We start from the raw sequence: 10706 nt of genomic DNA on the forward strand, positions 1-10706 counted from the left end.
AACACTGTTACAGCCTCCACACAAACATATACATGCATCTACACACATGCATGTAGCACACACATGTGTGCACATGCACACACACACACATTACTGGTCATAGGTTTCTTATTATCTATCTATCATCTATCTATCTATCTATCTATCTATCTATCTATCTATCTATCTATCTATCTATCTATCTATCTATCTATCTATCTATCTATCATCTATCTATCTATTTATTTATTATGTATACAATATTCTGTTTTGTGTGTATGCCTGCAGGCCAGAAGAGGGCAGCAGACCTCATTACAGATGGTGGTGAGCCACCATGTGGTTGCTGGGAATTAAACTCAGGACCTTTGGAAAAGCATGCAATGCTCTTAGCCACTGAGCCATCTCTCCAGCCCAGGTCATAGGTTTCTTATCTGGACCCAAGATCAGCTGTTATATCATTGTCATCTTGCTGGTAAAAGGACCCTGTCCTAGAATACTTTTTATTTGCTAAAGTTTGAGAACAAAGAGATAGTAGTTCTAAGGTAGACTCACCCATCTCTTCCTTATGAAAATTGATGTTTTGTACCTATCTCTCCTGACCTTCCCTTGCTCTTTGTTGTCCCTTTCCCTGAATATTTTCATAGATATTTATGGTGAAAAATAGTCATTCATAGTATATGCTATATTTTGAAATATGTATATATAGGACTTGCTAAATCAAGCTATCCACTGGTCTTTTGTTCTGCTCCTTAAAGCCCCTGGAGAAATTTCTCAACCAGTGCCTTCATGCCTGCTGTACTCTCTTCTGGACTGCTCCACTCTTAGCTTCTCTTATTAATCAAATGCTCTCTTGACACCTCCTCTTCAGTGAGGTCCTCTCTTGACCACAGTGTAGAAACTATTTGACAGAGCTCCCTACCATCCCGCCACCATCAGAGCATTGTGCTGTCCTTCCTTACTTGATGTAGGAGTGTTTCTATCTATCTGCTTTATTGGTTAATTAATAAAGAAACTGCTTGGCCTGATAGGTTAGAACATAGGTGGGTGGAGTAGACAAAACAGGATGCTGTGAGTAAGGCAGATACCTCGGGCAATTGCCATGCCTCTCCTCTCTGGGTCAGACTCAATGGAGCCAGCCGCCAGGTCAGACATGCGGAATCTTTCCTGGTAAGACACCACTCATGGTGTTACACAGATTATTAGATATGGGTTAGTCAAGATGTGAGTAAGAGGCTGAAATTAACGGGCCAGGCAGTGTTTAAATGAATACAGTTTGTGTGTTGTTATTTCAGGGCATATGCTAGCCAGGCGGCCGGGAGCCGGGTGGAATGAAAAGCAGGCCTGCCCGCAGCTTCACACTACACTTACTAGACTTTGATCTTAGCTATGATTGCCGGGACAATTTTATCCATTTATGTAATAACTATCACTGTGTCCTGTTCCTGTCCCCTACCCCCTTGTGGAAAGGACAATCAGAAGGAAAATGCTTAGTAGTCTCAGTATTTGATCATAGGTCTGGTCAATTCTATAACCTATTTTCTTCCAGCTATATATTGTTTCTCAAGATACTGCTACATCACACTTATTTTCTGAAGATGTAAATTTAATTGTAGATTCAAAGCAGGGTAGTATCAGGAACAAAAGTGGTTGAGTGCTAGGTAGGTGAGCTGGTCAGTAAAGCACTTACTGTGAAGGCATGAAGACCTGAGTTAAATCCCCAGAACCCACATAAGAGATGGGTGTATCATCACACATACTTACAATTGTAGTCCTAGGAAGGTAGACGACAAGTGTATCCCTAGGGTTTCCTTACTCAGCTTACGAAAATCAGTGAACTCCAGGTTCAGTTCAGGGAAAGACCCTGTCTCAAAAAACAAGGTGGAGGGCAACTAAGGAGGGCGTTTGCGAATGACTTCTAGGTTTTAAACACACACACACACACACACACACACACACACACACACACACACACACACACATATGTAGAGAGAGAGAGAGAGAGATATCATAGGTTGGCTAAACTGATGTGCCATCACTGGCATTTCTCAGTTCTTAGCATCTGTTTATGTTTTTCCTCCTAAAGAATTGATACACTTACCTTAAAGAGTTAACAGGAGGTAGAAAGAGATGGTGCACGCAGCTGGTAACCTAGTCCTACACACGGGGAGGCTCAGTCACCAACAAAGACATCAACATTTGTCCTGAGAGCTCTGCCTTCATTTCAGGCCAGGTAATTTATCAGTTGAAAGAGAAAAATGCAAATTTAGACACAAATGCCAAAGATGCTGAAAAACACCCATTTCGTCCCTAACTTCTCTCCTGGGCTGACTGGGTAGCTAAGTTTAAATCCTAGTCAGGCTCCTGGACCTCATCAGCTACAGTGCTGAAAGCAAACCGACTTTAGGATTTAAATTTTTTTTCTCATTTTCCCCCCTACAAAGCACAAATGTCATGGGCAAGGGGCAAACTCATTATAGCTAGGTTTCTATCTGCCTGGTCCAGATGCAAGTGCTAAAATGTGAGGCCAGTTCCAGTGGCCAACATCCAGGACTATGTGTGGTGTGACTAATATATGTAAAACACACAGGGTTCCTCTCTGGCAGCATCCGGGCCCAGAAGCAAAAGTTAAATTCTCAGCAAACTCTCCAAAGTCTTCACCGCATTTCATGGTTGGAGGCAAAAAATCTGGCTGACAGCAGAGAAGTTCATTGTTGGGATTTTTTTCAAAAATATGTATACTTTTGCTAGCAGTGAACTGGGTGCTCAGGCACTATGGTAGTGATGAAAGGATGGATGGGTTGTGAATGAGTTCATTATCTAGGTCCACACAGGAAGAATAGTTTCTTGAGTATATTACAGGAGTAGTAGGCGTTAACTCTGATACTCCCTATGGTGAATGCCACAGCTGTTGTAAGGTGTGTGTGTGCCTCCATTTAGTACAAGTGTGTGTGTGCGTTATATTCAAGTATGTGCACATGTCTGTGCAAGCCAGAGGTTAGCAACCCATGACTTCCTTGATCACTTTCTACTTTATCTTTTGAGGCAAAGTATCTCACTGAACTAGGCACTCACTGATTGGCTAGAATGGCTGGCCAGTGAGCTCTGGGAAATACCTATTTCTACTCCACCAAATTAGGATCAGATATATACCTATATCTCTACACTGGATTCTTTTGAATCTGAACTCATGCTTGTGAGCAGGGACTTTATCCACTGAGACCATACATAGGAGAAGTCTTTTATGGTTGGGATGTGTATCTTAATGTATAGTTTCCTGGCATGTGATTTTTATACAACGGAGAACAATCTATATTGACTGATAAATGATTAGCCTGAGCCACCGGGCAAGAAATTTCCAATCTCTGTCATGCAAATAAGGTAGTCCCAGTTGATCAAAGTTTCATCCTGGTAAAATGTTAGGGTCACAGCTGGGTTGCAACACTGTGGTTTTGGGTACAAATTTGAATTCCTGGACCATGTTGAAAATGTTCTCTATTGAGGACCAGCTTGTGTTCTAGCCTTTTAGCAGTGGCCTTCCCTCCGGACTCCTAAGATGATGCTCACTGATACCTAGCCATAACATTGAAAGTCTTTGGTATCAGTTAGAATAGACCAAAACAAATTCTAGATTCTCAAAGGCTACAATGATGAGGGCTTGCTCCTGATTATGTTACACTCTATTGTAGGTTGTCAGAAGGTGGTGTGCTCACTGCAGCTATTCAGGGAAGTGCCAGTTCACAGGAACAGACAGAGGAAAAGAAGGGAGAAGGATTTCACACCAGCTCAGCACATTGCATGGCCCAGAACATTGGCCATGGCATGTCACATGATTTCATTTACACACGGAGAACAGAGCATGGATCTGACTACATGTCTCTAGTGAAGGGAACTAAAAATGTTTGTCTATAACATCTTGTCCCTCTTATTAAGCTGCCAAGTCTAGGTGTCTCAAATCTTTTCACGAAAACACAACTGTCACTCTTTTGCTTTATTATTGTGATTGTTACCCATCATCTTGTCTAACTGTTGCATCAGCCACCATCTCTGTTTCTTTGCCAGTCTTGATCCTTGTGATTCACCCTTAACTCTGAGTCCTAAACCCCTGGACCATTCCTTCCTAGATTCAATGCATAGGCGCCCCTGGTACCCTCCTTTCTGAGAAGATAAAAGATATCAGGTTTGTTTGTTTCTAGTAAAAGATCTTTCAGGACCCTTTCCAAGCTGCTATTTTTGTGTTCTATTATCATTCTCATCCACGAAGCTACAGACTCACACCTCCAGTGGGGAGTCCAACTCAGGCGCTTAATTAGCAAAGCAAATTAAACACTAAGGAGGCTGCTTCCACAGTTACTGGGCGACTTCCTGTGTGACCTGCCACTCAGCTGAAGCAAGGGAGAGATGGTGAAGTGTCTGGGCATTCATGCGGGAGCCTGGAGCATGTTGGCTTCTTTCACAACTAACTGCCCTCAGCTGGCCTGACTGTCCTCTGACCATGGCTGTCTCCCAGGGCCTTCTGTACATCCCACCCACTCTCTCCCTCCAGGGGTTGCTATTATTCTCTCCCAATACATAAACACCAAAAGGCAAAAACCCTCCACTCACTCCATCCAACAGAATCATAACTCTCCCTCCCATGAACACAGGTCTGTCCAGTTGACAAAGCACGTTCATCAACAGTGGCTCATTGCTTTTTTTTCTTGGCAACATCATAAGGTGGATGTAATTACTGTCCACATTGGCAGATGTAGAAATGGAAGCTGGGGGTGGGGACAGTCAGGAGGCACCATGGTTGGGGCACTAATCTGGATATTGGCTGTTTTGTGCTCCAGTGCATGGGTCTATCTTCTACCTCCTGCTGAGCAAATAGTTTGGGTGGCTATACCCAGACTCAGTTTCCCCAAACCTCCCTGATTTGGTGGGGATCTGTGGTCAAACTCAGAACCCCAGGCTGTAAGATAATCATGTGTGTTTCCATCAGCAACAATTGGCCAATTAAGGCAATTACTGCCGGTTTATATAACAGGACATAGGGATCACAGCGCTCAACTCTTGGAAAATCTCCTGTAAAAGCACTAATAATGCATTAATGTATTAATCCTCTTAATCCTGTCAAATTACCACACACTGGCTCTGCGGAGCTGACAGTGGCTGTCTCTGCAGCTTCTGCTTGCAGCAGCCATGGCTCTCTGTGAGGTTCAGGGGCTTCTCCGCTCTTTCCTGACCCCAACTCTCCCCATGCATTCTGGGGGCTACAGCGATCAGACAGGCGAAGATGACACCTGGCAGAAGAGAAGAAGGAAGGGGGTGGCATGTCATATGGAGAGTTCTTCTTGTGTCTTCCTCAGTGAAGAGGAGCTGGTCCATCTGCCTAGGCCTATACTAGTGTTGTAGATATGGACTGAAATAGGTAGGGTACTCGATGAGTTGTCCAGGTTCTAGCAGTCATTGGACCAATAACACACGCTTATTTTGCTTTTTCCACTTCATGCTTATAGTTCATGATGTAAGCTCTCAGCCTCCTTCTCTGGCTGCCATGCCTGCTGCTCACTGCTGAGCCTCACCATCAAGACAAACCTCTATCCCAATGGAAGTATAGCTGAATGCAAGCTTTCTTCTAGAAATTACATTTCTCATGGTGTTTTATCACAGCACAGACTAATACCATGTTTCTGTGTGCTTATCTGTGTGTTTATCTACTAATGTTGGGGTCATGACTATCCCTTCATGTTTGGATGTGAAGTATATTTCTCATATTCTCATGTGACAAAAGACTGATCTCTAGCTTGTGGCACTATTTTGAGAGGTTTGGGAAGCTTTTGTCTATAGGACTTACCTGGAAGAAATAAGTCTGGGAGGCAGGTTACTTCCTTGGAAGAATACTTGCTATCATTTATAAACATCTGTGTAATCTGAGGCTGGTCCCACATGGGGCAGCCGTGGGTCACCCAAGGCCTTGGTAGGTCTCCTGGCAGGTGATCTGAGGCCTCAGTGAGAGACAGATAGATATGCCATACAGAGAGAGCTGGGTATAGAGTTTATTTAGTGGGTCATAGAAGGGGAAGGGAAAGGGAGAATGGCAGAGGAGAGAAAGGAGGGAGAAGAGAGAGAGATAGGCTGAAGCTGCCTCTCTAGAAGAAGGGAAGAAAGAGAGAGAGAGAGAGAGAGAGAGAGAGAGAGAGAGAGAGAGAGAGAGAGAGAGAGAGAGAGAGAGAGAGAGAGAGAGTGATTGATTGCCTTGGCAGAATGGGGAGGTTGGGAATGGGCAGGGCTTGTCTCTTAAAGGCAAAGGGTACCCAGGTGACAGACCAAGCCAGCAGATTACAATAGTGTTAATTTGTCCCTTCCTGTCTGTGATCTAATTGGCCTACCATATTCTCCCACAGCCAGGAGATGCTGTCCAATAAGAGAGCAAAAACCAGTAGTGTGGGCCTTTTGATACTGTAAGCCAAATAAGCCCTATCCACTTTTGATTGCAAATGTCAGAAATTTGAGTCACAGCAACTAAAAGTGTGGCCTTGGGGTACTTATTCAGTGTCTCAGTGTCTTTGTGTGTTCCCGGCACATGATAGATCTCCATTTTGTTTTCCTTCTATAAAGTGGGAATAAGAATTGTCGTGAGAGGATTAAATGAGGTTGTGTGTATCAGTTGCCTAGCACACACCTGGAAGTAAGGAAACATTAGTTATTTCCATCCATATCCTTGCTTTCTGGTGTTGTTAGATAAAAATGTTGCCTTCATTTCAATAGAGTTTATTGTAAGCATATCAGAATGGGCAGGAGTAGGGTTGACTAACCAACTTGACACCTAGAAATGGGTTTGCTGATTGCTTGTTGCTGTTGGGCCACTTCTTGCCTCAGGATATTGTGGTCAGGCCTGGTCTATCTGTCCTTCTAAGTCCTTTAGAGTTTTCTTAGTGGATGGGGTGTAGGCTACAGAGACCTCCTTGTCTTCAGCCATTAGTGGCCTTTTCTGTGGGCATCTGCAGTGTTTGCTACTGAAGAGGCCATATGTGCAGGCAGGGTCAGGGTACCGTCATCCCTGTCTCCATTCAGCTTTGGAGAGCTTGCCTGTTTCTAAGCATCAGCTGCTTGTGCTTCCTTCTACTTCCCGCCAAGACTTGAGGTTAGTGAGTTGGGGAAGGACTGGGGTTTGTTTTCCTCTAAGGATATAAGTTTGTTGACACTCTTACCTCCAATAGGTGGAGCCCCAGCTTCATCCCTTTGAGAAAGGGCTGAATTTAATGGCTTGGCTCCAAAGAAGATAATGTGGCAGGAGTGAAGGTACATGCTGGCCATAAGAAATGTTTGCTCTCCTTGTCCTCTCTGGAGCATGCATGGGGATTCAGACTACTCTGTTATGAGACTCTTTATTTGCTTTCTGGAGGGGGCCATGAAGTCAGCAACCATGATCTCCAGCCATCTATCATGTGAAGGTACCATCTTGGCATCAGATACTCTAGCCCCATCCTGCAGCTGTTGACTGCAGCCCAGGCAACATCTTGATTGCAGCCTCCCCAGAGACCAAGCTGTATCCCCTCAGGTGAGCTGTTTCTGACTCCTGACTTACAGAAACAGTGTGAGATAATAAAACACTTGTTGCAATTTTTAGCTGCTAAATTTGGGGTATAATCTGTTATACAACAATAGGTGACTAACATATTTAACAGTGAAAACATAGTTAGATATCTCAATAAGTGAGCTTCAGAGTGTGTGTGTGCGTGTATGTGCATACACATACACGCACACACACACACACACACACACACACACACACACACACACACACACACACACACAAATGATAGCCTGAGCTCACATTTCTGAATTTGTTTATTAATGCGGTGTAGCAAATTACAGGTGAGAAAAAATGGGAAGTCACAGTCCAGGGTCTAGGAGGCTCTTTCCAGAAAGAGAAGGAAAGTACAATGTAGGGCACTGTCATACCTCAGTAGCTAAGGGCAGCAAAGGGTCTCATGATAGAGCCTGGCTTTGAGGACAAATAGGTTCCTAGGGGTAGTGGGGCAGCTGTGGTGAGACTCAGAGTGAGCAGAAAGAAACAAACTTAAGAGGAGCAAGCCGGGGAAGAGCATAGTAGGTACAGAGAAGCACTTATGCAAAGATGTGGGATAGACAGAGTTCACTGCCTTCCAGAAGCACTGGCATGCTGAGGTCAAAGCTTGTGTGTGTGTGTGTGTGTGTGTGTGTGTGTGTGTGTGTGTGTGTGAATGCTTGAATATCTTCGTGGTGGATACAAGGTTGATGAAGCTTGAGTGCGTATGTATATACTTGCATTTGTTTGTGTGCACATGTACGTGTGTGTGTGTGTGTCTGTGTGTGTGTGCTTGTATGTGTGCATGGCAAGGAGAGAAAAAGCAAAAACCTTTTTTTCCCTTTCTTTTTCTTTCTTTTTTTTTTTTCTGAAACAGAGTTTCTGTGTAAGAGTCCTAGTTGTCCTGGAACTAGCTCTTGTAGACCAGGGTGGCTTTGAACTCACAGAGATTCACTTGCCTCTGCCTCCTGAGTGCTGGGATTAAAGGCATGTGCCACCATTATCCGGTTCAATGCAAAAGCCTTTGACGAGAGAGAGAGAGAGAGAGAGAGAGAGAGAGAGAGAGAGAGAGAGAGAGAGAGAGAGAGCGCATGTCATTGTAGCTGACATGCTTCAAATGGGTGCTTTCGGACAGGCCACCTGATTTCCATGAGCGTGGCCTCCTTGTTTCTAAAATAGAAGTCATTTGATGAAGAACTTAGACAGGCTCTGGGCTGAACTGGGATTACACTGATCATTACCCTGATCAGAACAACAAAGATTCCATCCAGAGGTCTTGAGCCCAGTGCTGTCCTTTATTCTGTGAGAGATTCCAGCACTGAGTGCTCTGGCTGACCTATCCTGGGGCTATGTCATCTCTCTTCTCTCATCTCTAGGAGCCAGGGCAGGCCACCAAGAGTCTTGCTAATTGCCAAGTGTCTGAACAAGTTCATACACTGTGTTTCCAAACCCAGGTCTCAGTGTGAGATGGCCTGGTATAACTCTCACCTCCAGCATTTGACAGTCATGTGGCCTTGTCCATCTTTGCCTCTTTGAGTTTCAGTCCTTTTGTATAAAAATGGGAATATAGTAATATTGATGTTGATGGGGTTGAGTGAGGATGAGTATCTAAGACTCTTGGTAACTGCTCACTGTGTGGGAGCAATGTTTCAAATATTTGTTAGCAGAATAACTTCTGTATATAGAAACCCAGCCCCTTACTTGGACTCAGAAAACCGGTACAAATCCTAATTCTGTTACTTAATGGTTTTGTGATGTTGAGCAAAGTGCTGAAGAAATGGTTCAGCAGTTACAAGCTCTTAGTGGCCTTGCAGAGGACCTATGTTTGGTTCCCAGAACCCCGGTGGTAGCTCACAACTCTCTGTAACTCCAGTCTCATGGAATCTAGGGCCCTCTCCTGGCTTGTGCTGTCTCCTGTTCCCACCTGGTGCACATAAACTCATACATGCAAATACACATACATGCCAGTAAAATTAAATATTGATGTTGGTCAAACTCAGTGTTTTTGCCTCTTTTTCTATGTGTGGACATGTGAGTACATGGAAGTCAAAGAACAACACCAGGCATTGCTCCTTGGATGCTATCTTTTTTATTCATCTATTTTCTATGGGGTCTCTCATTGGCCTAGAACTTGCCAAGTAGGCTAGGCTAGCTAACCAACTAGATTCCCCTGCATTCCTAACCCTTGTGCATGGCTTCTGGGAATTCAACTTAAATCCTCATACATTCCCAATTGAGCTATCTCTCCATTCTCTCTGTCTTCTTATCTGCAAAATGAAAACAATAGAACTCTTCTGGAAATGTAAACCACAAGAATGCCTCTGAAATGCTCAGAATAATGTCTGCTGTTCAGTCACCAAGTGCTGCAGCGGCAAATCATCAAGTGCCCTGAATGGCCCTGTTTCCACCCTCAGAAGGACACACAGTCTTCTGTCCTGAGTCTACACCTGTGTTACTCACTATGCCCCACTGCTTTCTCTAAGGCTGCCTCTTCTACTGTGCAAGAAATACAGAATGTAGCACAGTACAGGGCCAGACCTATTCCTTATTTACGTGTTGCCTCTTCAGCCTCCTCTCTGTCCAATGAGGAGGATTCCTGCTTGCAGGTCAGTGGGTCTAGGGCTGGAGAGGACTGAACCTAGAGGACAGGAGGTGGACACTCTCTCTCCTGCCCCCTGCCATTAGTGGCCTAGAAGGCTTAGGCAGGCTCTTGGCTTAATTGTCAAATGGATTCTGGAGGGGTAATTTCGTTGATGTGCACTGTGGGAGGGTCTGCAGGCCCTAATGACCAGCTCAGCCTGCTAAATGTGTTTACCAAAAAATAAGGTTATTGATTTCACAGATATTTTTCCCTGTTGCCATCAGACTGTTAATGCGAGTTTTATGTAACAGAACAAATAGATCAGAGTGTAAAGTCTTTTGAAAATCCCCGGTGAATGCTGTAATAATGCTTTAATGTATTAATCCCCTTAATCCTGTCAAACTTCCAAAAGAATTTCAGGACAAGCTGACAGAAGATCTCACTCCCAGTGCTGGCAGCTGTGGCTGCATGTGGCGGCTGCCGCTTTGTTCTCTATTGTGGGTTGGCTTGGGAGAGCTGCCCTGTTAGTAATGGCTGTGGAGTCCGCAGGAAACATGTCTGAGTATGAGAAGAATAGAAGTGAGGCTGATAAGAAGG

This window comes from Arvicola amphibius, chromosome 6 (genome assembly GCF_903992535.2).
Source record: "Arvicola amphibius chromosome 6, mArvAmp1.2, whole genome shotgun sequence".
Taxonomy (NCBI): Eukaryota; Metazoa; Chordata; class Mammalia; order Rodentia; family Cricetidae; genus Arvicola; species Arvicola amphibius.